This window comes from Chamaea fasciata, unplaced genomic scaffold (assembly GCF_029207755.1).
Source record: "Chamaea fasciata isolate MVZ Bird 193981 ecotype frontalis unplaced genomic scaffold, bChaFas1.0.hap1 SCAF_46, whole genome shotgun sequence".
Classification (NCBI taxonomy): Eukaryota; Metazoa; Chordata; class Aves; order Passeriformes; family Sylviidae; genus Chamaea; species Chamaea fasciata.
Window position 1 is genome coordinate 324,147 of NW_027094131.1, and position 24,624 is coordinate 348,770.

The window sequence follows — 24,624 nt, forward strand, 5'->3', positions numbered from 1 at the left end:
TGCCTGTGCGGGGCCGGTCTCAGTTGCGGTGTCGGTCTCAGCCTTGGTGCTGGTGTGGGTTCGGGTGCTTATCCCGGTCTTGGTCTCGGTCCCGGGTATCTTCGGCCTATTTGGGTGATTTTAGGATGAACCTGGTGGATTTACTGTGGATTTTCGGCCCATTTTGGTGAATTTAGGTTAAAGCGGGCGGTTTTAGGACCGCGCGTCCCCTTGGCCACGCCCCTTTCCCTTCAAAGTTCCCGCCCCTTTCCTTGGCCCCGCCCTCCCAGGCCGGGCCCAGGCCCGGGGGAGGAGGAGGAGGGAGGGAGGAAGAGGCGCCGCGGCAGCAGGAGCGGGAGGAGAAGACGAGCGGAGGGAGCGGCGGCTCCAGCGCTCCCTGAACTGGCGGCACCGCCGGGATCATCGCCCCCCATCCCGCAGGTGCCCGGGGAGGGGGAGCTCGCCCCAAATATCCCGGGGGGTCCCTGGGTTTGGGGTTTTGGGGGGGGGGGATGTTTGGAACTTGCAGGGCTCTAAGGATGAGCCGCGGTGCCCCTCGGGGAGAACATCGAGGGCTCCCCGGGAGGTGTTTTTGGGATCTCCCGGTGTGGGCAGAGCCCCTGGGATTGCCGGAACCCCGGCGGGGGCTGATGGAGCTGGAGAGGCGGGATGGCCGGGAAAGGGGCTCGGGGATCCTGATGCCGGCAGTGGCTGCTCCCAGTGTAAGCCCGGTCACTCCCAGTATCCGTAGGTGGGGAGACAGAAGAGGGGGGAGCTTTTTGGGTTCCTGGGACTCGCCGCAGCCCGGGGAGGGCGGGCACCGAGCAGACGGGGGGTCTCCTTCCCCTTCCCTGAGGTACAGATGCAAATCTCATCCTTTCCTTGTCCTTCCTCCCCCAGACAGGGAGCCGAGCATGGAGAGCAGGGAGGACAAATCCCCGCGGCAGAAGCTCGTGGCAGAGGCCGTTTTGAGCGGCTCCACGGCGCAGGAATGCAACGGGGAGGAAAAGGGCCGGAGATCCCTGAGGAGGAGGGGCTGCAAACGCAGCTGGCGAGGATGTGAGGAGGAAAGAGCCAGTTCGGGCCGGGAAGGCGGCCGGAGATGGAGCCAGAGCTCAGAGCTGGTGGTCCACGAGCAGCTTTGTGATGGGGAGAAGCCCCACAAGTGCTCCGAGTGTGGGAAGAGCTTCAGCCAGAGGTCCAGCCTGATCTGCCACAAGAGGATCCATAAAACTGAACGGCTCTACAAGTGTGGGGAAGGGGGAAGAGCTTCAGCCAAAGACCCTCCTGATCCGTCTCTCGATGAACCACACTGGATAGAGGCCTTATGAGTGTGGGGAATGTGGGAAGAGGTTTCAGCTCAGCTCCTGCCTCCTCCTGCACCAGCGGATTCACACAGAGGATTCACGCTGCCTAGACTGTGGGAAGGGCTTCAGGCAGAACTCCCACGTCACCACCCACAGGTGCATCCAGTGGGGAATGGCCCTACGAGTGTGAGGAATGTGGGAAGAGTTTCACAGAGAGCCAACCTGATCCAGCACCTGAACATCCACACTGGGGAAAGGCCGTACAAGTGTGCGGAATGTGGGAAGGGCTTCAGGCACTGAGCCAACCTGAACATGCACCAAAAGATCCACACTGGGGAGAGGCCCTACGAGTGTTCCCAGTGTGGGAAGCTGTTTCTGACCAGCACCCAGCTCCTTGTACATCAGCAGACACACACAGAGGAGAGGCCCTTCCTCTGCCCCCACTGCGGGAAGGGCTTCATACGCAACTCTGTTCTCATCACCGACTGGTGCATCCACAGCGGGGAGAGGCCCCACAAGTGTTCCCAGAGTGGGAAGAGCTTCTCACACAGATCAGCCTTGACCCAACACCAACGGAGGCACCGGTAAGGGAAGCCCTGCCAGTGCCCCCAGTGCAGGAAGAGCTTCGTGCTCTGCTCCAGCTCCATCCCCCACTGGAGGAGCCACATTGGGCAGGGCCCTGGTGACCCACATTCCCTGTGATCCATATTGGGAAGACACCTGGCTGCTTAACCTTTTTGTTTTACCTTAATTTTTTCTAACATCTTCGTCCCTTAAAAACAGCCAAAACAGCCTTGAAAAGAAAGAAATTGATCAACAATGTCTAGTCCCACCATTTCACAGGTATTTCAGTGGGAATTTAGGATTTGGGGCCATATTCATGAAGATTTGTGTGTTTTGGGGGGATTTGGGGCGGCGTTCTCCCTCTCTTTGCACTCCACAAGGTAAGAGGGATTGGTCTGTAACCCCAAAACCGCTCCAATCCCACTGAAAACAACTCTATTCTACCCCAAAAGGGCCTAATCCCACCTCAAAATGCCTTGTTTCCACCTAAGAAAAACTCAATCCCACATCAAACTTGCACGATTTCACAGCCACCAGGGTGAGATGGAATTGGAAGGAGATTGGGAGAAGTGGGATCCAAATTTGGAGCGGTGGGATTGGGTGGGGCTGGCTGGGTGTGATGTATTTTGATAGTAAATAAAACTTGGAGAGTTCTTGATTTCTGTCCCATTCATTTCCAGCCAGCTGCAGTTCTGTTTTCAGAGTACCACCTTCTCAGCTGATTGTGTTTGTGTCCTTTCTCTCTTGCCTCTCTCTGCCTGCTCTGTCTCTCAGTGTCTCCCTTGAGCCAGGGCAGCTCCCACCAAAAACCCTGCCCTGAAACTGAATTCCCAATGCAGGAGCTCCAACAAGCATGAAGTTCTGGGGGCTGGCAGTGAAATGTGACTGTAGGATCTTGCTACCCTTGGCTTTTGGCCCCTTCTCCAGAGCTTTGCCTTCAAAGGCAGGAAGATCTTTTTCTGTCTGGGAACTGGAATTACAGAGCCTTGGAGTGTGTGCCATGCAGGTCCATCCAGACTGGCATCCTACAGACTGGGACCACAGGGACTGGAATTTCACAGGCTGGGGACTGCATGGACCGGGACCATCTGGATCAGGAGCATCCAGACTGGGATCATACAAACTGGGATCATATGGACCGGGATGGCTGCACCAGAACAATGTGAACCGAGGTGGTTCCGCCATTCCCAGGGCTCCCTTCCAGTTCCTCCCAGTCCCCCCCAAAACCAAGGGTCCCTCCCAGTCCCACTCAGGGGCCCAGCCAAATCTCAGATCGAAGATAGCGGTCCTGGAGCGATCCTGGAGCCAATCCCGGAGCAATTCCAGGTCCAATCCCAGTCCCGGTTCTGGCACTGGTCGCAGTCACAGTCCCAGAGCACTCCCGGTGCCGATCTCGGTCCTGGTCGCAGTCTCAGTCTTGGAGCAGTCCTGGAGCACTCTCAGGGCTCATTCTCATCCTGGTATCAACCTCTATCCTGGACTGGTGCCGGTTCCAGTCTCAGTCTTGGTCCCAGAGCGCTGCCAGTCTCGGTGCGGGTGCCGGATCTGTTTCCAGTTTTGGTCTCAGTCTTGATCTCGGTCTCAGTCTCCAAGCGGTCCGGGTACTAGAGCCAGTGCCGGTCTTGGTCCTGGAGTGCTCCCAGTGCCAATCCCAGTCTCGGTCCTGGAGCCATGCCAGTCTCAGTGCTGGTTCCGATGCCTGTCCTGGTCTCAGTCCTGGAATGTTCCCGATCTCGGTTCTGGCCACAGTCCTGGAGCAGTCCTGGAGCGCTCCTGGTGCCAATGCTGGTCCCGGTTCTGAACCGGTCCTGGTGCCAGTTCCAGCGTCGGTCTTGGTCTCAGTCTTGGTCCCAGTACCAGTTCTGGTGCCAGTTTTGATGTTGGTCTCAGTCCCAGAGGAGGTCCTGGAGCGGTGCCAGTCTCGTTTCTGGTGTCAGTCTCAGTTGTGGTGCTGGTGCCGGTTCTGGTGCTGAACTTGGTCTTTGTCCTAGTCCCGGAGATTTTAGATTCATTTGGGTGACTTTAGGCCAAACTGGGCAGGTTTAGGCTGGGTTTTAGATCCCTTGGAGTGATTTCCAGCCTTTCAGGGTGGATTTTAGATACCTTTGGGTGATTCTGGGCCAAATCTGGTGGGCTTTAGGGAGAATTTTAGACCCCTTTGGATGATATTAGGCCCATTTGGGTCTGGTTTAGGTTCATTTGGGTGATTTTACGATAAACTGGGCAATTTTTGGTGGATTTTAGGTCCCTTTGAATTATTTTAGCCCCATATGGGTGGATCTTAGGTGTGCATGGGAGATTTTAGGCCTCTTTTTTGGTTATTTTTGGCCCTTATGTGTGGATTTTCAGCCTCTTTGGTAATTTTAGGTCAAACAAAGTCCTCCTCTGGTGATTTTAGGTCCTTTTGTGTGGCTTTCAGGCCACATTGAGTGATTTTAGTCCCCTTTGGGTGATTTTAGGCCAAACCAGCTACTTTCATGGTGGATTTCACACTCATTTGGGAGATTTAAGAGTGATTTCAGGCCATTTTGTGTTGGTTTTAAACTAGTTTGTTCAATTTTAGGCCCCTTGATTGAATTTAAGAGACCTTCGGATTATTTTAACCCCATTTGGCTGATTTTAGGCCAAACCATGTAGATTTAGGGTGAATTTTAGGGCTCTTTGTGTTATTTTAAGCTACCTTGTGGGGATTTTAGTCTCATTTGGCTGATTTAAAGCCAAACCTGATCGGGTTTAGGGTGGAATTTAGGCACCTTTGGAGAATTTTAGGTGCATTTTGGGTGATTTCAGGGCAAACCCGGCGGTTTTAGGACCGCGCGTCCCCTTGGCCGCGCCCCTTTCCCCTCCCAGTTCCCGCCCTTTCTCTGACCCCGCCTCGTTCCGTTCGTTCTCCGCCCTTTCATTGGCCACGCCTCTTTTCCATTGGGCTCCGCCCATCTGCTGGCGCGTTCCGTCCAGCGCATGCGCAGATGACCCAGAAGTGGCTCCCCTAGGCGCCGCCATCTTTGTTCCTGGTCCCCCGAGCCGGCTCCGGCGTGTCCGAGACCTACGGTGGGGCAATGGGGGATCTATAGGGGATCTATAGGGGATCTCTAGGGGATCTCTAGGGGTCTGGGGGGACCTGGGGGTGTCTTTAGGGGGTTTAGTGGGTGGTCTGTAAGGGGTTTAAGGGGGTCCATAGGGGATTTAGGGCGGTCTGGGCGTCCCTAAAGGGGGTTTGGGGGGCTATAGGGGCTCCATAGGGGTCTGAGGGGTCTATAGAGGGTCCGTAGGGGTCCGTAAAGGGGCTCGGGGCGTCCCTAAGTCCGGGGCTCTGGGGGTCTCTTTTGGGGATTATTGGGGTCTGGGTGGCCTTTCCGGGGCTTGGGGGGTCTGTCGGGGATCTGGGGGAGCCTGTAGCGGCTCCGGGGAGGTGTGGGGGTGTCCGTGGGTCCCTGTGTGGGGTTTTGGGGCGGTCTGAGGGTCCCCAAAGGGGCTCTGAGGGGGCTCCAGGGGATATATAGGGGATCTCGAGAGGGTTCAGCGTGGCCTGGGGGTCTCTCTAGGGGATCTGGGGGTCTCCCTAGGGGATTTTGGGAGGGCCTGGGGGTCCCTGGAAGGGGTCTGAGGGTCCATTTAGGGGATCTCAGGGTCTCTGCAGGGGATTTGGGGAGGGCTTGGGGCTTCCTAAAAGGGGCTGGGGGGGAGGGTCCCACAGGGGATTGGGAAGGGGTCTGGGGGTCTCTATAGGGGATTTAGGGGGGGTCTGGGGGGTCTATAGGGGATCTGCGGGGGTCCCTAAAAGGGGTTTGGGGTGGGTCTATAGGGCTTCTATGGGAGCCTGGGGGAGCATATAGAGGGTTTGGGGAGGGTCTTGGGGTCTCTGTAGGGAAATTTTGGGATCGTTAAAGAAATTTTGGGCTCTGTACAGGGAATTCTTGGAAATGTAGAGGTCCAAATGGGGCAATTTGGGGTTTTCAATTGGGAAATTTTTTGAATTTTGGGGCCTATATTGGGGGAAATTTTGGGTCAATTTTGGATCCAAATGCAGGAATTCGGGGAATTTGTGTCCAAATGTAGGAATTCTGGGATCCCTAGAGGGGATTTTCAGGAGTTTTGTGGTCCCAAGAGGAAATTCTGGTTCCAATCTTTGGAATTTGGGGTCCCAAAAGGAAATGTTTGGGAATTTTGCATCCAACCTTGGGAATTTTGGGCTCTCTAGAGGGGATTTTCAGGTTTTTTTTTTTTTCTTTTTTGAGCCATTTTGAGTTTTTTTCAGGTATTTTTAAAAAAGTAATTTGGCTTTTTAATGTCATTTTTGGAGGGATTTTTCGAATTTTTGGGAAATCTGTGTCCCTCCAGGCTCTCCCCAGTCCTGCTGCATTTTGGGGCATTTTCTGTCACTCTTGGGCCATTTTTGGTCACTTTTGTGCCTTTTTGGCCACTTTTGTGTCATTTCCTGTTATACTGAGTAATTTTGGGCAATTTTTGTCATTTTGGGGACATTTGAGGTGATTTTTGTTCACGTTTTTGGCCATTTTGTGTCATTTTGAGCCATATTTTGTAATTTCAGGGGCATTTCTAGTCAGTTTTTGGTCATTTTTGGGCCAACTTTGAGCCACTTTCTGTCACTTTTTGGGCATTTTTGATCTCTTTAGGCGCGCTTTTGGTGACTTTCGAGCCAATTTTTGCCGGTTTCAGTCCCGATTTCAGGGCTGTCCTGGTCCCAGTGCCGGTCCCGGTGTCGGTCTTGGTCCCGGAGCGCTCCCAGTGCCAATCTCATTCTCAGTCCCAGTCCCTGGGTGGTGCCAGTCTCGGTGCTGGTTCCGCTGCCGGTCTCGGTCTCAGTCTTGTCCCGGTGCCAGCTCTGGTGCCGGTTTCCGTCCCGGTCTCGGCCGCAGTCCCGGTGCCTGTGCAGCGCCGCTGCGGGTGCTGCTGTCGGTTCCGGTCCCGGTCCTGCAGCGGTGCCGCTCTCGGTGCCAGTCTCGGATCCGGTGTCGGTCTCACTCTTGGTGCTGGTGCGCGTTCTGGGGTTCATCTCAGTCCCGGTCACGGTCCTGGTCCTGGAGATTTTAGGCGGGTTTCAGTAATTTTAGGCCAAGCTGGGCCGGCTTAGGCTGGGTTTTCGAGTTTTTTAGTGTGGATTTTGATCCTTTGTCTGATTGTCGGCAAAATCTGGTGGGGTTTAGTCTCATCTGAGTGATTTTAAGGTAAACTGGGCAGTTTTAGGGTGGATTTCTGATCCCTTTGGATGGTTTTTAGGCCTTTTTCAGTGGGGTTTAGTCCCGTTTGGTGATTTTAGGCCAAATTTGTTGGGTTTTAGGGTGGACTTTAGGTTCATTTTGTTGATTTTAGGCCAGACCAAGTATTTTCAGGGTGGATTTTACAGCCTTTTAAGAGATTTAAGAAGACTTTTTGCCATTTTTTTGTGCGTTTTAAACCACTTTTGGCAATTTTAGGCCGCACTGGTTGGTTTTAGACCCATTTGGATGATTTTATCCCCATTTGGTGGATATTAAGGCAATCCATATGGATACAGGGTGGATTTGAGGCCACTTTGGGTGATTTTAGACTGCTTTGTGGGGATTGCAGGCCTCTTAGGGTGTTTTGAGTCTGTACCTGATTGGGTTTAGAGTGGATGATAGGTCCATTTGGACAATTTTAGGCCCATTTGAGTGATTTTTAGGCCAAACCAGGCCCTTTTAGGACTGTGTGTTGCTTTGCCCCCCCCTTCCCCCCCCAATTCCCGTCCTTTCCTTGGCCCCTCCCTCCCAGTCCGGGCCCGGGCCCGGGGGAGGAGGAGGAGGGAGGGAGGAAGAGGCGCAGCGGCAGCAGGAGCGGGAGGAGAAGACGAGCGGAGGGAGCGGCGGCTCCAGCGCTCCCTGAACTGGCGGCACCGCCGGGATCATCGCCCCCCATCCCGCAGGTGCCCGGGGAGGGGGAGCTCACCCGAAATATCCCGAGGGGTCCCCGGGTTTGGGGTTTTTTTGGGGGTGGGATGTTTGGAACTTTCAGGGCTCCAAAGTGGAGCAGCAGATGCCCCTTGGGGGTATATCAGGGGCTGCCCGGGAGTTTTTGGTGTCTCGGTGTCGGCAGAGCCCCGGCGGGGGTTGGGGGATGTGGGTCCCCCCTGGGTGGGGGTTGCGCTTCCCGGGCCGGGCTCTCAGAGCTCTGCCGGGGCCACGTGGGGAGCGCGCTTGGCCGGGGGGGCACCATGTTTGGGGAGCCCGGGAGAGCCGCGGCTTCCCTGAGCGGGACCCCAGAGAGAGGAGAGCCCCAGAACCGGAAAGCGGGGACCCCGAGAGGGTATGACCCCTGGGATTGCTGAGACTCCGTTGGGGGCTGCTGGTGCTGGAGGGGCTGGATGGCAGGAAAGGGTTTCGGGGGTCTCGGTGCTAGAAGTGGCTGCTCCCAGTATGAGCCCAGTCACTCCCAGTATGAGCCCAGTGTCCCCCTCATGTGGTTCCAGTTTCCTTGGCATTCCTAGTATAAGCCCAGTCATTCCCAGTATGAACCTGGTTACTTCTCCTCACTCCGTACCTGATCCTTGTTGCTCCCAGTATGAGCCCAGTCACTCCCAGTTATCTCCTGTTATGATGCAGTTTTCCACCAGCATGGTCCCAGTTGCTCCCATTTCCTCCTACTTTTGTCCTGTGTCTTTCCAGTTCTCCCAGTTGCCTCTAGCATAGTCCTAGTCACTCCCAGTATGATCCCTGTCTCTCCCAGCAGGGCCCCAGTCATTCACACTTGGTCCCAGTTGCCCCCAGCATGGTCGCAGTTCCCCCCCACACTCTCTCCCAGTTTGGTCCCAGTCAGCACTTGCGTGGTGTCAGACACTCCCAGTATATCCCAGTTGCCCTGAACATTCTCATAATCATTCCCAGGCACTCCCAGTTACCTCAGCGTGGTTCACTGGCCCACAGTTTTATCCCAGTTCCTCCCAGTGTGTCCCCAGTTGGCTCCCAGCATGGGCCTGGTAGCTCCCAGTAACCCCCACTCAGGGTCCATTGGCAGCCACTCTATTCCCAGTATGATTGTAGCCACTCCCAGTATGATCCCAGTATGATGCCAGTCACTTGCAGTCTAATTCCAGTCACTCCCAGTCTGATACCAGTGGTCTCCAGTGTGATCCCAGTTGCTCCCTGTCAATGCCAGCATGACCTCAGTAGCCTCCAGTATGATCCCCATGACTGCTTGTCTCTTCCAGTATATCCCACTCACCCCCAGCATGCTCCCAGTCACTCCCACCTCCTCCCAGTTGCTTTCAGCACGATTCCAGTTGCTCACAGCCACTCCCAGTCAATCCCAGTATGATTCTCATCATCGTCAGGGTGATCCCAGTTCTCCCCAGCTCCGACCCAGCTGTTCCCACTGTGATCCCACTATGATCCTAGTTGCCCTTAGAATAGTCTCAGTCCCTCTCAGCATGGTCCCAGTCACGCCCAGTTGCCCCCAGTGTAGATCCAGTCACTCCCAGTGTCCTGTAGCGTGATCCCAGTCATTCCCAGTATGGTTCCAGCTGTTCCCGCTGTTGTTCCAGTCTCTCCAGTGTGGTTCCAGACACTCCCAATATAACCTAGTAGCAATCAGCATGCTCATAGTCATTCTCAGTCACTTCCAGTTGCCCCAGTAAGGCTCCAGTTCTCTCAAAATGATCCTTGTCTTTCCCAGTTACTCCCAGTTACCTCCAGCATGATCCCCATTTCTGGCAGTTGCCCAAAGTATAGTCCCACTTGATTCCAGATGTGATCTCATTCCCCTCTGCTTGGTTCCAGTACCTTTCGGTTGATTCCAGTTACTCCCAATGTGTCCACATTTTCCTCCCAGTATGGGCCCAGTATGTCCCAGTAACCCCCAGTCAGGATCCATTTACACCCACTGTAATCCCAGTGGCTCCCAGGATGATCCCAGTGGGACCTGTAGTCACTCTCAGTATGGTTCCAGTCGATCCCAGCACCTTCCAGTTACTCCCAGTATGATCCCAGTCCATTCCAGTAGGATCCCAATATCACTCTGACATGGGCACAGCTGCCCCCATTATCCTCCAGTGTGGTTCCACTTGCTCCCATTTACCCCCAGTGTGGTTTCAGTCTCTCCCAGTATATCCCAGTTGCTGCCAGCATGTTCCCAGTCACTCCCAGCTGCCTGGAGTTGATTTCAGCCTGATCCCAGTTGCTCACAGCCACTCCCAGCCACTCTCAGTGCAGTCCCAGTTGCTGCCAGTATGATCCAGTATGATCCCAGTCTCCCCCAGTGTGGCCCAGCTGCTTCCACTGTGATCCCAGTAGGATCCCAGTTGCCCCCACCATGGTTCCAGTTGCTCCCTGTTGCTGCCAGTGTGATCCCAGTTGCACCCATTTGCCCCTGGTATAGTCCCAGTCACTCAATAGATGATCCCAGTCCCTCCCAGCACGGTCCCAGTCATGTCCAGGTTCCCCCAGTGCAGACCCAGCCACCCCCAGTCGCTCCCACTTGCCCCCAGAGTGGTTCCAGGTTTCCCCCAGCATGGTCCCAGTTGTTCCTCGTGTAGTTCCAGTCACAACAGTATGGTCACAGACACTGCCAGTATTTCCCAGTTGTCCTCAGCATGCTTGTAGTCATTCCCAGTCACTCCCAGTTGCCCCAGTAAGGTTCCAGTTACCCCAGTACAGCCCAGTCACTCTCAGTGATGGCACTCCTGGCATGCCCCAGCCCTCTCTGCGTTCCCCCATCCCAGATCTCCCCAGAGGAGCCCCCAGGATCGGAAGTCCCCAGCCAGAGTCCCCAGCAAGCCCAGTGTGGATGTGCAGCCCCCAGTTTTCCCAGTTTCCCTCTCCTTTTCCCCGGGCCGGGTTCCCCCTGCCCCCAGCGGGTGGGAGCAGCCAAGAGCCCTGCGCTGCCCATCCCAACCTGTCCCGGCTCCATCCCCGCTCCTCCCGCGGGCTGCCAGGGCTTGGGGAGCGGGGCACCGGGGTGTGCCTGCTCCTGGGGGAGGAAGAGGAGGGCTGGAAAAGGAGGAGTGGGAGGAAGAAGAAGAGGAAGAACCACAAGGTGGAGCGCTCCCTGAGCTCTCAGCACCTCACCTGTGGGATCATGGCCCCCCATCCCACAGGTGTCTGGGGAGGGGGAGCTTGGCCCAGATATCCTGTGGGCAGAGGATGTGTCCCTCAGGACCCCAAAGTGGGGAGTCCAGAGAGGGAGGAGTGCTGAAATTTGTGAGACCCTCGACAGCCTGGAGTGGGGAAGGGAGGCACTTCTTGGACCCCCTGCACCCCAAAGCAGAGAATAAGGGGAGACAGGACTCAAGGACCCCTAAAACCTCCAGCAACCCTAATTGGGGAAGCAGAAGACGAGGGAGATTTTTGGGTTCCTGGGACTCCCAGGAGCCTGGGGAGGCTGGGGACCGAGTAGACAGGGGACCCCCAATAGAAGCATGATCCCTAGCAGCTGGGAGAGGGGAGAACCCCTGAACACCAAACGGGAGAGACCAGAGATGGGGAACTCCTGGGAGGCTTTTTCAGGGCTGAATCTTGGTATTTGGGAGGTTTTTATGGAGCCCATATGCCCGGTGAATTCTAGTGATGGACTTTGGAAGAGCTGCCTTCAAACTCAGTGTGCTCATCCCTTATTTTTCACCCCAAACCAGGATTTCCCATTCCCAAACCTTTGCTGGACAGAGTAGGAGGCTGTGAGAAAGAGGAAGATGCCCCAGGACACCCAGGCAGGTGAGGAGGAAGTCAGTGCCCCTTTCCCCCTCTCTCCTGCTCCATCTCCCAGCCCAGCCCGGCCCCCGACTGCAGGACAACCCCGCTGCCAACACCGTCCTGCCGGGAACACACTGGGGGATCTCCTTCCCCTTCCCTGAGGCACGGAGGCAAATCCCATCCTCTCCTTGTCCTTCCTCCCCCAGGTAAGGAGCTGAGCATGGAGAGCAGGGAGGACAAATCCCTGTGGCAGAAGCTCGTGGAAGACACTGTTGTGAGCGGCTGCACGGTGCAGGAATCCAACGGGGAGGAAAGACCTGTGCCAGGAAGGCGGCCAGAGGTTGAGCCAGAGCTCAGAGCTGGTGGTCCAAGAGCAGCTTCCTGATGGGGAGAAGCCCCACAAGTGCCTGGGGTGTGAGAAGAGCTTCACCTGGCGGTGCCACCTGCTCCGCCACCAGAGGATTCACACAGACGAACGGCCATACGAGTGTGGGGAATGTGGGAAGAGCTACAGGAAGAGCTGCCAGCTGATTGCCCACCAGATGATCCACACTGGGGAGAGGCCCTATGAGTGTGGGGAATGTGGGAAGACGTTTCAGACCTGCTCCACCCTGAGCCAGCACCAGAGGATCCATACGGAGAAGAGGCCCCACCAGTGTGGGGAATGTGGGAAGAACTTCATGCAGAGCTGCCACCTGATCCGTCAGCAGAGGACCCACACCGGAGAACGGCCCTACGAGTGTGGGGAGTGTGGGAAGAGCTTCAGACAGAGAGCCAACCTGATTGAGCACCAGAACATCCACACTGGGGAAAGGCCGTACAAGTGTGGGGAATGTGGGAAGGGCTTCAGGCACAGTTCCAGCCTGAGCTTGCACCAAAAGATCCACACCGGGGAGAGGCCCTACGTGTGTTCCCAGTGTGGGAAGGGGTTTGTGACCAGCACCCAGCTCCTTAGGCATCAGCAGACACACACAGAGGAGAGGCCCTTCCGCTGCCCTGACTGTGGGAAGGGCTTCAAGCACAACTCCACCCTAATCACCCACAGGCGCATCCACACCGGGGAGAGGCTCCATGAGTGTGATAAATGCAGGAAGAGGTTTCAGTTCACCTCCAGTCTGCTCAAACACCAGCGCACGCACACAGAGGAGAGGCCTTTCCGCTGCTCCCACTGCGGGAAGGGCTTCAATCAGAACTCCAACCTTGTCAGGCACCTGCGTGTCCATACGGGGGAGAGGCCCCACAAGTGTGAGGAATGTGGGATGATCTTACGCCAGAGCTCCAACCTGATCTGCCACCAGAGGATCCACACCGGAGAACGGCCCTACGAGTGTGGGGAGTGTGGGAAGAGCTTCAGAGGGAGAGCCACCCTGACTGAACACCAGAATATCCACACTGGGGAGAGGCCGTACAAGTGTGGGGAATGTGGGAAGGGCTTCAGGTCCAGAGGCAGCCTGAACTTGCACCAGAAGATCCACACTGAGGAGACCTACGAGTGTGATAAATGCAGGAAGAGGTTTCAGTTCACCTCCAGTCTGCTCAAACACCAGCGCACGCACATGGAGGAGACGCCCTTCCGCTGCCCTCACTGCGGGAAGGGCTTCAGGCAGAACTCCACCCTGATCAGGCACCGGCACATCCACACTGGAGAGAGGCCCTCTGAGTGCACGGAATGTGAGAAGAGCTTCTCACAGAGCTCTCACTTGACCAAACACCAACGGAGCCACTGGTAAGGGAAGCCCTGCGAGTGCCCTCAGTGCAGGAAGAGCTTCGTGTGCTTCTCCAACTCCATCCCCCACTTGAGGAGCCATGCTGGGCCGAGCCCTGGTGACCCACGTTCCCTGTGTTCCATGTTGGGAAGACACCTGGCTGGTTATTTTTTTGTTTTGCCCTTAATTTTTTTCTTGTCTCCCTCTCTTTGCACTCCAGAGGGCAAGACGGTTCGATCTGTCACCTCAAAACCACTCCAATCCCAGTGAAAACTATTCAGTCTTACCCCAAAAGGGCTCAATTGCACCTCAAAATGCCTTCTTCCCACCTCAGATAAACTCAATCCCCTGATTGTGTTTGTGCTCTCTTTCCTCAACTTCCTCTCTCTGCCTGCTCTGTTTGTCTCTGTGTCTCCCTTGAGCCAGGGCAGCTCCCACCAAAGACCCTGCCCTGACTGAATTCCCAATGCAGGAGCTCCAAGAAGCATGGATGAAGTTCTGGGGGCTGGCAGTGAAATGTGACTGTAGGATCTTGCTGCCCTTGGCTTTGGGCCCCTTTTCCAGAGCTTTGCATTCAAAGGCAGGAAGATCTTTTCCTGTCTGGGAACTGGAATTCCACAGCCTTGGAGTGTGTGCCATGCAGGACCATCCAGGTTGGGATCATGTCAATTTGGGTGGGTTTTGGGGGAGATGGAAAGGGTATTTTATGGATTTTGGGGCTATTTCTGTTGCAGCGGGTTTTTGGGATGATCCTGGCCAGAAGCTGTTGGGTGGTTTGAGGGGTCTGGGAGTGGCTGTTGGTGTGGGAGGGGGTTTTGGGGCAGTTGTGATCCCCCCAGACCCCCAAAGCTGCTTGCAGACCCCACCCCCTAAGATGCTGCTGGTGTTTGGGGGCTCCATGTTTGGATTCATCTTCCTGGTGCTGCAGGACAAGGTGAGGGGGGTTCCTCAGGGGCTGTGTGTGTCTCCCCCAGAGCATGTGTGACCCCTCATGCCAGTGTCATCCCCTTTTCCCTCCCCACAGGGCTCCTGCCCCAACTCCTGCTGCCTACGGGAGGGAATTTGGGGAGGGGGCAGAGGGGGTGTGCAGCCCCCACCGGAGGATGGCCCCGGCCCAGCCCCTTTGTTTAGCACCAAGCTGGGCTTGGGGCTGCAGGGGAAACACGCCCAGGGGAAGCAGATCCTGCAGGTGGAACAGGGCTTGGGCTCAGGGCAAGGTCCTGCCCTGCACACCTGGCTCAGGTGTGACCCTGCCCCGGGAAGGGAGTGGGACATTCCCACCCCCACGGATCAGGGCTGGGAGCAGCACTTGGAGCACAGACGTGAAAATAGTGGGAGCAGCTGGGACCACACTGAGGGGGTGAATTATCCCCCCCACACCTTCCCAGGCCACTCTGCGAGCTGAGAAATGCTCGTTCTGCCTCGGCCTTGGCCAGCAGCCCCTGGGCTCAGCTCCTCTGCTGTCTGCTCCCAGGCACTGCTGCTGTCCAACGAGCTCCTGGATTCTTTAGGAGCAGGCCTGGGAAGTGTTTTTGTTCCCTCAGTGGCACGACATCCCTGTTCTCACACTTCCAAAGAACGCTGTGTATCCCAGGTGCGGCCAGGATGAAACATTGCTGTGACTAAAGCCCCTCTCTTGGGGCCCGACAAACAGCGCTCCAAAAGGAGCCCCTGGAGCTCTCCTGGGCCAGCGCCCTCCCTCTGAGTGGGGCCTCTGCCAGCCGGGAACTCTCCGGTCTGCTGCCCTCGGGGGATCCCCAAACCACGACGGAGCCGGGCCGATCCCCCACTCCTCGAGGCTCAACCCTTGGGCCGCTGGGGAGATGCCAAAGCATCCACAGGGAGCATTTCCCTGCCCTGCAGGGGAATTTCTCACAGGTCCCTTGCACTGACTCTTTCTCTCTGTGTGCACACACGAGTGCCCGTGCCCTGGCAAATGTGGCAGAAATGTCGCTCTCTGAGGGCTTTGAGTGCCTTGGATATCTGAGTCAGTCAGGCCTGTAAGTAAGGTCGAGTCACAAGATACAAGCCAAGTGAAATGGCTGCTAGGTGCTGTTCTTTTGCTAAGTAGTTATGTTTAATACAAGTTATAAGCGAAGTTCAATACTGTTAAGTGTTCAGTATTCCTTTTATCTTTGCCCTCACTGTCCTTTTGTCACACACACACACACACACACACACACAGAGTGACAGTTCTCAGTTCATTTCTGGTTTCATTGCCTGGATTTTGTTTGCTGGTGGTGTTGCTTTGTTTCCTTGGTGTGCCTGAAGCGTCCAGTCAGGAGGAGAGTGACTCTTGCCAAAGAACTTTGTCGTGCTGTCACTTAATATGAAATCAGGTTTTTGCTGATCCCTTGCTGGGGATTTTTTAAGCGCTCTCAAGGCCTTGTTGGTAACAGGGCGAAGGAGCCCTGGCCCAGGCTCTGGCCCTGGGGGACACGGGGACACTGCCGGGGGGTCCCTGTCCCCCTGTCCCGGCCCCCACGGCCCCGTGTCAGGCTCTGGGGTCGATCTTGTGGAACATCCTCTGGGGGAGGCTGCGGCACCAGGGGTGGGGGGGACCCGGGGGGACAGGGGACCCCGCTGTGCACGAGCAGTGTTGGACGTCTCTGGGGGGAGCTGTGAGGGGGTCCGGGGTGGAGTGACCTCCCCAGCGACCTCGCACAGCCCCTGTGATGTCACACACTCTTCCTGTGATGTCACCCAGCCCTCTCTGTGGTGTCATACTCCCACCCTGTAATGTCACAGCATGCACTTTGACCTCACAGCCCTTCTTCTGACAGCTACACTATGATGTCACCACCAGCTCTGTGGTGTCATACCCTTCATTGTGTTGTCACAGCACTGTGATGTCACAACCCGCTCTGTGATGTCACACAGCCTTCTCTGAGACATCACAGAGCTGCTCTCATGTAACAGAGCCTCCATCTATGATGGAAGTGCCTGCACTGTGACCTCACAGTACACTTTATGATGTTGCAACCTGCTCTGTGATGTCACAACCCACTCTCTGTTCTCACAACTAACTCTGTGATGTTATGGAGCACACACTGTGATGTCACAAAGCCACACTGATGTCACAGCCTTCTCTGTGATGTCATACAACCACACTGTGATGTCACAGCCCGCTCTCTTCCCAGTGTCACAACAGTCTCCTGTGCTCTTGGAGGCCGCAGTGTGTAACTGTGGACATTTGCTTCCATGAGATTCCACGGTGTTACCATGGTCTCCTGGATTCCATGGGGGCCCTCTCTGTAACAATTCAGACTTGGTTCCATGAGAATCCATTGCCCCAAAGTGCTCTCCTGGCTGCCGTGAGACCTTTCTTTGTCACAGTGGAACCTTGCTTGCGCAAGACCTGGCAATGCCCCAGTGGCACATGGGTTCCAGGAGGCCCCACTTGATCAAAGCAGAGCCTTGGATCCACAACATTCCAGTGTCACAATGCTCTCCTCAGTTTCCTGAGAACCTGATGTGTTGACAATTGACCCTGGCTTCCTTGAGACTCGACTGCATCACAGTGGTGTCCTTGGTTTCATAAAGCCTCGGTGTGTCAAAATGGATCCTTGGTTTCAGGATATTCCATTGTGACACACTGGTGTCCACTGCTCTCTCAGGCTGCACTGTGAAGCAGTGGACACTTGGTTCCATGAGTTTCCATTGGGCCACAATGGTCTCCTGTGTTCCCTCAGGCCTGGCTGTGTCACAGTGGACACTTGGTTCCACAGGCAGTGGCAATATCCCAGTGGCACCTGTGATCCCTGACACCCTGCTGTGTTCCAAGTGACTGTTCCATGAGATTCCATGGAGTCACAACGGTCACTTGGGTTCCCTGCAGGTGCCCGGGGAGCAGGAGCTCAACCCAAATATCCTGGGTGTCCCTGGGCTGGTGTTTTTTGGGGGCATCTTTGGGTCTTGCAGGACTCCGAAGCCAAGGCACAGATGCCCCTTGGGACACAGTGGAGCATCATGGAAGCCAGGAGACCCTGATGGAGCCAAGGCTGCCGTGTGTCACAGAGGGACCTCAGGGAAGCCAGGAGAGCATTGTGAGGCTATGAAATCAGCATCTGCAGGTGGATTTTGGCACCAGGGTTCCACTGGGACTTGACGTGGAAGCAGGGAAGCGTTGTGAGCCTCTGGAATCAGCATCTGCAGGTGGATTTTCTGCTCCCTCCTGGCATGTTGGTGCACAGTAAAGCCTGAGGCAGCCTCCCAAGTGTCCAGCTATGTCATCAGTGTGGGGGAAATTTGGGGGGACCTGCTGTCAACCCTGGGCCTGCTGCTCCTCCTGGCTCGGCGTGGAGCTGCTGGGACACAGTGGTGGAGGGGGGTCCTGATGTTCCTCCCCTTCACCCCCCAGAGCTGTGCACAACTTTCAGGGCATTTTGAAGCCATCCTGGAGGTGAAGTTGGGCCGGATTGGGAGGGGGGTTGGGACCAATTGGGTGGCTTTTTGGCATGTCCCAGTGTTGTGGTTTGACACTGGCCCAACGCCAGGCACCCAGGAGAGTCGCTCGCTCACCCTCCCCTGCCAGAGCTGGGTAAAGGAGGGCAAAGGATAAAGAAGTTAACAGAGGCTTCATGAGTGAGATGACAACCAGGGGAAATATTTTAAGGGCAAAACAGGCTCAACTTTACTTGATCAACTTGACTTGCAAAGTGAATCTTTTACTAACAGAATCAGAGGAGGATAAGGAGAAGTAAAATGGGCCCTTAAAGCACCATTTTTCTCCCCAGCCCCTCCTTCCTTCCCACCAACAGTGCAGGGACACAGGGCATGGGGGTTTTGGTCAGTTCATCACCGAGATTTTCTTTTGCTGCTCCAGGAGAGGAGTCCTTCCTCTGTGAGACCGTGACATCCCTCCCTTGGGAGACAGTTCTCTGTGAACTTCTCCAAAGTGGCTCCACTCTCACGAGCAGCAGTCCTACTGCACCTGCTGCAACGTGAATTCCCCTCCACAGGCAAACAGTTTTTCCAAAACTGCTGCAACGTGGGTCTCTCTTCCCACGGGGTGCAGTCCTCCAAGGACAGGCTCCTCCAGCCTGGAAGCAGCAGCCCCTCTCCCCACCGGGTGTCCCACCAGATCACAGCCTCCTCCAGCCATTCACCTGTTCCGGCATGGGCACCTCCCCCACGGGCTGCAGGTGGATCTCTGCATCCCCCGTGGATCCCCATGGGCTGCAGGGGCACAGCTGCTTCACCATGGCCTGCAGAGGAATCTCAGCACCCGTGCCTGGAGCACCGCCTGCTCCTCCTTCTCCACTGACCTTGGTGTCTCCGTGTTGTTTTCCCTCACATGTTCTCACCTCCTCCTCTGACTAGAGGAAAAACTGTGTGCCCTTTGTTTTGACTTTCCTATCAAATACGTTATCACAGAGGCATTACCAACCTCTCTGATTTGCCCAGCTTTGCAGCCCCTTCTTGTGAGAGATCTCTGAGGTGTTTCCTCCCCATTGGATTCCTGTGCTGTGGAGTCACTCAAAACAGCCTCTTCCATGAGGTTCTGCTGCGGGGATTTGTCCTCCCTGCTCTCCATGCTCGGCTCCTTGTCTGGGGGAGGAAGAACAAGGACAGGATGGGATTTGCCTCCGTGCCTCAGGGAAGGGGAAGGAGATCCCCCAGTGTGTTCCCGGCAGGACGGTGCTGGCAGCGGGGTTGTCCTGCAGCCAGGGGCCGGGCTGGGCTGGGAGATGGAGCAGGAGAGAGGGGGAAAGGGGCACTGACTTCCTCCTCACCTGCCTGGGTGTCCTGGGGCATCCTCCTCTACCTCAAAGCCTCCTCCTCCATCCAGCCAAGGTTTGGGAAAGGGAAATCCTGGTTTGGGGGAAAAACAAGGGATGAGCACATTAGGTTGAGGGTTCCTGCTGCCCAAGTCCATCTCTAGAAGTCACCGGCATCTGGAATCCATAAAAACTTCCTAACACCAAGATTCAGCCAAGAAAAAGCCTCCCAGGAGTTCCCCATTTCTGGTCTCTCCCCTCTCTGGTCTCTCCCCTTTGGTGTTCAGGGGTTCCCCCCTGTCCCAGCTGTTGGGGGGGTCACACTTTTATTGGGGTCCCTCATCTATTCAGTCCCCGCCCTCCCCGGGCTGCTGGGAGTCCCAGGAACCCAAAAAGCTCCCCCCTTTTCTGTCTCCCCACTTAGGGATGTTGTGGGGTTTTGGTGTGCTGGGTCACTTCTCCCCTTATTCTCTGCTTTGGGGTACAGGGGGTCCAAGGAGTCCCCCCCGCCCCTCTCCAGGCTGTCGAGGGTCTCACGAATCGCGGCGCTCCCCCCGCTCTGGGCTCCCCACTTTGGGCTCCTGGGGGACACAGGGCTCTGCTCCTCCAGGCTGCCTCTGCCGGCAGCTGCCACTGGGACACCCCAACGTCCCGCCAAGGGGCATTTTCCACTCAGCTTTGGAGGTCTTCATTCCCCAAACATACCCCCCAAAACACCCAACCAGGGTGGATGATAATGGGAGCAGCTGTGCCATGTCAGGGTCATACTGGGATCCTACTGGAACAGAGTGGCATCATACTGGGAGTGACTGGAATAGTACTGGGAGTACCCAATAGTGACTGGGATCATACTGGAACCAGGTTGGGAGTGACTGGAAAGGTGCTGGCCATGACTGGAACCATACTGGGAGTGACTAGGAGCAACTGGGCCACACTGGGACTGAGAGGGAGTCACTCTGGGCATGACTGGAATCATCCTGGGAGAATCTGGGAGTGACTGGGGTCATACTGGGGGTGACTGGGTGCAACAGATCATACTGGGAGTGACTGGGATTGCAGTCAGAGTGACTGGGATTATACTGGGAGTGACTACAGCTTCCACTGGGATCATCCTGGGAGCCACTGGGATTTCTGGGTGTGAACAGATCCTGACTGGGGGTTACTGGGAGCTACTGGACCCATGTATGGAGGAAAATGTGGACACATTGGGAGCAGCTGGAATCAACTGGAAGGTACGGGAACCAAGCAGAGGGGACTGAGATCACAACTGGGATCATACTGGGAGCAACTGGGACTATACTTTGGGCAACTGCCTGAAACTGGGATCATGTTGGAGGCAACTGGGGAAAACTAGGATCATTCTGAGATAACTAGAACCTTACTGGGGCAACTGGGATTTACAGGGAGTGTCTGTAACTATACTGGAGGGACTGGAACCACACTGGGAACAGCTGGGACCATGCTGGAGGCAGTTGGGAGTAAGTGGGACCATGCTGAGAGAGACTGGGACTATTCTAGGGATAACTGGGATCAGACTGGAAGGAAATGGGAACAACTGGAACTATGCTGGCAGCAACTGGGATCATACTGGGATCCCAGTGGGAACAGCTGGGTGAATGCTGGGTGAGACTGGGATCAGTCTCACCTGGCTTCTGGGGTCATGCTGGCATTGAGAGGGAGCAGCTGGGATCACACTGGGGGCCACTGGCATCAGACTGGGAGTAACTACAACCATACTGGGATTAGAGTGTGTGTCAATGGACCCTGACTGGGGGTTACTGGGAGCTACCAGGCCCATGCTGGGAGCCAACTGGGGACACACTGGGAGGAACTGGGTACAACTGAGAATGACAGGGTGCACACTGGTGACAACTGGGATATACTGTGAGTTACTGGAAAAATACTAGGGGCAACTAGGAGAACTGGGAACAACTGGGACAAAAGCTGGAAAGAACTGGGAGCAACTGGGAACATGCTGGGGGCAAATTGCATCGTTATGGGGAGTGAGGGGAAGTGACCAGGCTCATACTGGGAATGCCGAGGAGACTGGAACCACGGGGTGGGGACACTGGGCTCACACTGGGAGCAGCCACTTCCAGCACTGGGACCCCTGAAACCTTTCCTGCCCATCCCTCCCTCTCTGGGAGGGGAAAGGGGTGGGGTCAGGGACAGGGCGGGAATCATGAGGGGAAAGAGTCGGGGCCACGGGGACGCGCAGTCCTAAAACTGCCCGGTTTCGCTTAAAATCACCAAAATGCACCTAGATTTGTCCAAATAGGCGAAAAATCATTTCTAAACCCCATCTGGTTTAGCCTGAAATCACCCAAATTGACCTAAAATCCTCACAAAGTGGCTTCAAATCACACAAAGGGCCCTAACATCCACCTTCAATTCACTTGGTTTGGCCTAAAATCAGCAAAATGCAGTTAAAATCATCCAAAGGGTTCCAAAATCCAACCAAAGGGGCCAAAAAACGCCCGTAGTAGCTTAAAACCCACACAAAACGGCCACAAATCACCCTTAATTCTACAAAAGGGCATCAAATCCACCATGAAAGTATCTAGGTTTGCCTAAAATCGCCCCAAAGGCATCTAAAGTCCACCCCAAATCTCACTAGATTGTCATGGCTTTGGTTCACTAATCTCAGTCACGGCACCATTTGTGTGGTGGTTTCACGTTCGCCAAATTTTCTTTGCCAACAAGGAGATAGAATTTTGGAGAAAAAGGCAAAACAGGCCCCGACTTCAGGTAAACAGATAGATTTTATCAACACACACTAAGGGATGCCAAGGGAAAGGAAAATAAACCACAAATGAATTTCTAAACCAACCCTTTCTCCCAACACAAACTCTTCATTTTCGACAAACAACGTAAAGAGGCAAAACTCGGAACTGCAGGTCAGTACCACTGATAAAACACTCATTCCTTCAGTCGGTGAGAGAGACAGAAGTCTCTCCTGTTGTTTTGGTAACTTTCCACAAGAGCAGCAGTCTGCTTGTGCCTTCCACCTCACACAAAAGCAGCCTGCCCAGGAGATCCTGCACTTGTGGAACCTCCCATATTCACGTAGCCTTTCCCGTGACCACACAGATGGGCCATAGACTCACAGATATTGGGGTGTCACCTTCTAAAAATGAGCAACTTCAAAGGCAAAGGATTCTTCAACTCACCCTAACAGAGATGTCTTCTCACGTCTTCATTGGCAGAGGGCTTCTTCTCATCTCTCTGTTCAAGCCTTTCATCGGATCACAGGATCACAGCTCCTAATTCAATATTCACTCAGACCATCGCAGATACCTTTGCTCAAATCCACACATCATCTCCCCAATTTGGATTGTCCACGATTTAAAGGAATACTTTGGCATATTCATATTACAGTCTGTCAGTAAAACTCCCAGGAGATTTCTGCTGAGGACTCAGGCAACTTTTCATCTCTCCCACTCAAGAAGTCACTCTTGCTTTACTTTAGACATCTTCATATTGTGCCTTTACATGTCCCCAATTTGGCCTTTTCTCTCATCTCTGACAAGGGTTAGAGTTTAACAAAGTCTCAATCTCTATCAGGAAAGAGTTAAAGCTTGCCCAGGCCTGTGGTGGCCATCCCAAAGATTCCAAAGCCATGCCGGGGTGGGGGGGGACGAAGGATCCCATCCTGCCCTCGACCAGAGAGAAGAGGAAAAGGCCCGAACCACCTTGGATCTCTGATTTAGGCCTGGGCTGTCCAGAGGTGTGGACAACACTTGTATTGGGCAGCCAGAGTCCATCCCCAGCCTCACATCGATGCTAAACCATCACAGAGCAGAGCATGAAGCTCTTCCCGCACTGGGGGCACTCAAAGGGCTTCCCCTACTGGTGGCCCAAAATGACACAAAATGGCCCAAAACATGACCAAAAATTGCTTCAAATGTCCCCAAAATGACAGAAATTTGCCCCAAATTACCCAATATAACAGGAAATGGCACAAAAGTGGCCAAAATGGAACAAAAGATACCAAAAATGGCCCAAGAGTGACAGAAATTGCTCCAAAATGTCGCAGGATGGGGGAGAGCCCGGAGAGATACAGAATTCCCAAAAATTTAATAGCATTAAAAAGCCAAATTACGTTTAAAAATAAATGAAACAACCCTCAAAATGGATCAAAAAAGAAAAAAGCCCCTGAAAATGCTGCCAAAAATTCCAGTAATGTTTCAAAAACTTTCCCAGAGTACCCAGATTTTTCCAAGTTCCCAAAAATTCCCCAGAAATTCACCCAAACTCCATCAAAAATCACCCCGAAAATGAAAACAAACAAGCCAAACCCTTAAAATGCTCAGAAATATTTTTTAAAATCCCCCAAAACTCCACAAAAGTTCCCTGAAAACTCACCAACTCCTCAGATTTCTCAAAATTCCCAACATATACCCCAAAGAAGCCCCCAAATAACAACAGAAAACAGTCTAAAAATGCAAAAACACCACCCCAAAGTTCCTAAAAATATTTTAAAAATTCCCCAAAAATACCCAAAAAGTCCCTCCAAATCCCAAAAATATTTCCAAAAAAATTCCTCAAAGTTCCAGAAACTCACAGAATTCATGAAATCCTTGACAATTGCCAAAATTTCCTACACGTGCTCTCGATGAAGTGGTGCAGCAGGCAGGACTTGCTTGTGCCAGTGCAGCTGATCACCAAGAATTCCCAGAACTTCCCACATTTGGTATCAAAATTCCCCAAAATCCCCACTTGAGAGCCCAAAAGTCCCAAGTTTGGACTCAGAATCTCCTCTGGGGACCCCAAAACTCCTGAAAATCCCCTCTAGAGATCCCAAAATTCCCACACTTGGACCCAAAATCCCTGCTTTTGGATCCAAAATTCCCCTGAAATTCCCCACAAAATTCCCAATAGAGGCCCCAAAATTCAAAAAAGTTCCCAATAGAAAACCCCAAATTGCCCCATTTGGACCTCTACATTTCCAAGAATTCCCTGTACAGAGCCCAAAATTTCTTTAACGATCCCAAAATTTCCCTACAGAGACCCCAAGACCCTCCCCAAACCCTCTATATGCTCCCCCAGGCTCCCATAGAAGCCCTATAGACCCACCCCAAACCCCTTTTAGGGACCCCCGCAGATCCCCTATAGACCCCCCAGACCCCCCCTAAATCCCCTATAGAGACCCCCAGACCCCTTCCCAATCCCCTGTGGGACCCTCCCCCCCAGCCCCTTTTAGGAAGCCCCAAGCCCTCCCCAAATCCCCTGCAGAGACCCTGAGATCCCCTAAATGGACCCTCAGACCCCTTCCAGGGACCCCCAGGCCCTCCCAAAATCCCCTAGGGAGACCCCCAGATCCCCTGGAGAGACCCCCAGGCCACGCTGAACCCTCTCGAGATCCCCTATATATCCCCTGGAGCCCCCTCAGAGCCCCTTTGGGGACCCTCAGACCGCCCCAAAACCCCACACAGGGACCCACGGACACCCCCACACCTCCCCGGAGCCGCTACAGGCTCCCCCAGATCCCCGACAGACCCCCCAAGCCCCGGAAAGGCCACCCAGACCCCAATAATCCCCAAAAGAGACCCCCAGAGCCCCGGACTTAGGGACGCCCCGAGCCCCTTTACGGACCCCTACGGACCCTCTATAGACCCCTCAGACCCCTATGGAGCCCCTATAGCCCCCCAAACCCCCTTTAGGGACGCCCAGACCGCCCTAAATC

The 24,624-nt window shown here is 54.6% G+C and overlaps 1 long non-coding RNA gene and 1 pseudogene across 1 annotated transcript; both read left to right on the forward strand.

The window, feature by feature from the left end:
* Window positions 1-1,125: 1,125 nt before the first annotated feature.
* On the forward strand, window positions 1,126-15,781 carry LOC136303981 (zinc finger protein 850-like; annotated as a pseudogene).
* Window positions 5,664-11,891, forward strand: LOC136304057 (uncharacterized). Its single transcript, XR_010724359.1, has 3 exons — window positions 5,664-7,755; window positions 11,455-11,533; window positions 11,719-11,891. It is a non-coding gene; the product is annotated as an uncharacterized lncRNA (long non-coding RNA).
* Window positions 15,782-24,624: the final 8,843 nt, after the last annotated feature.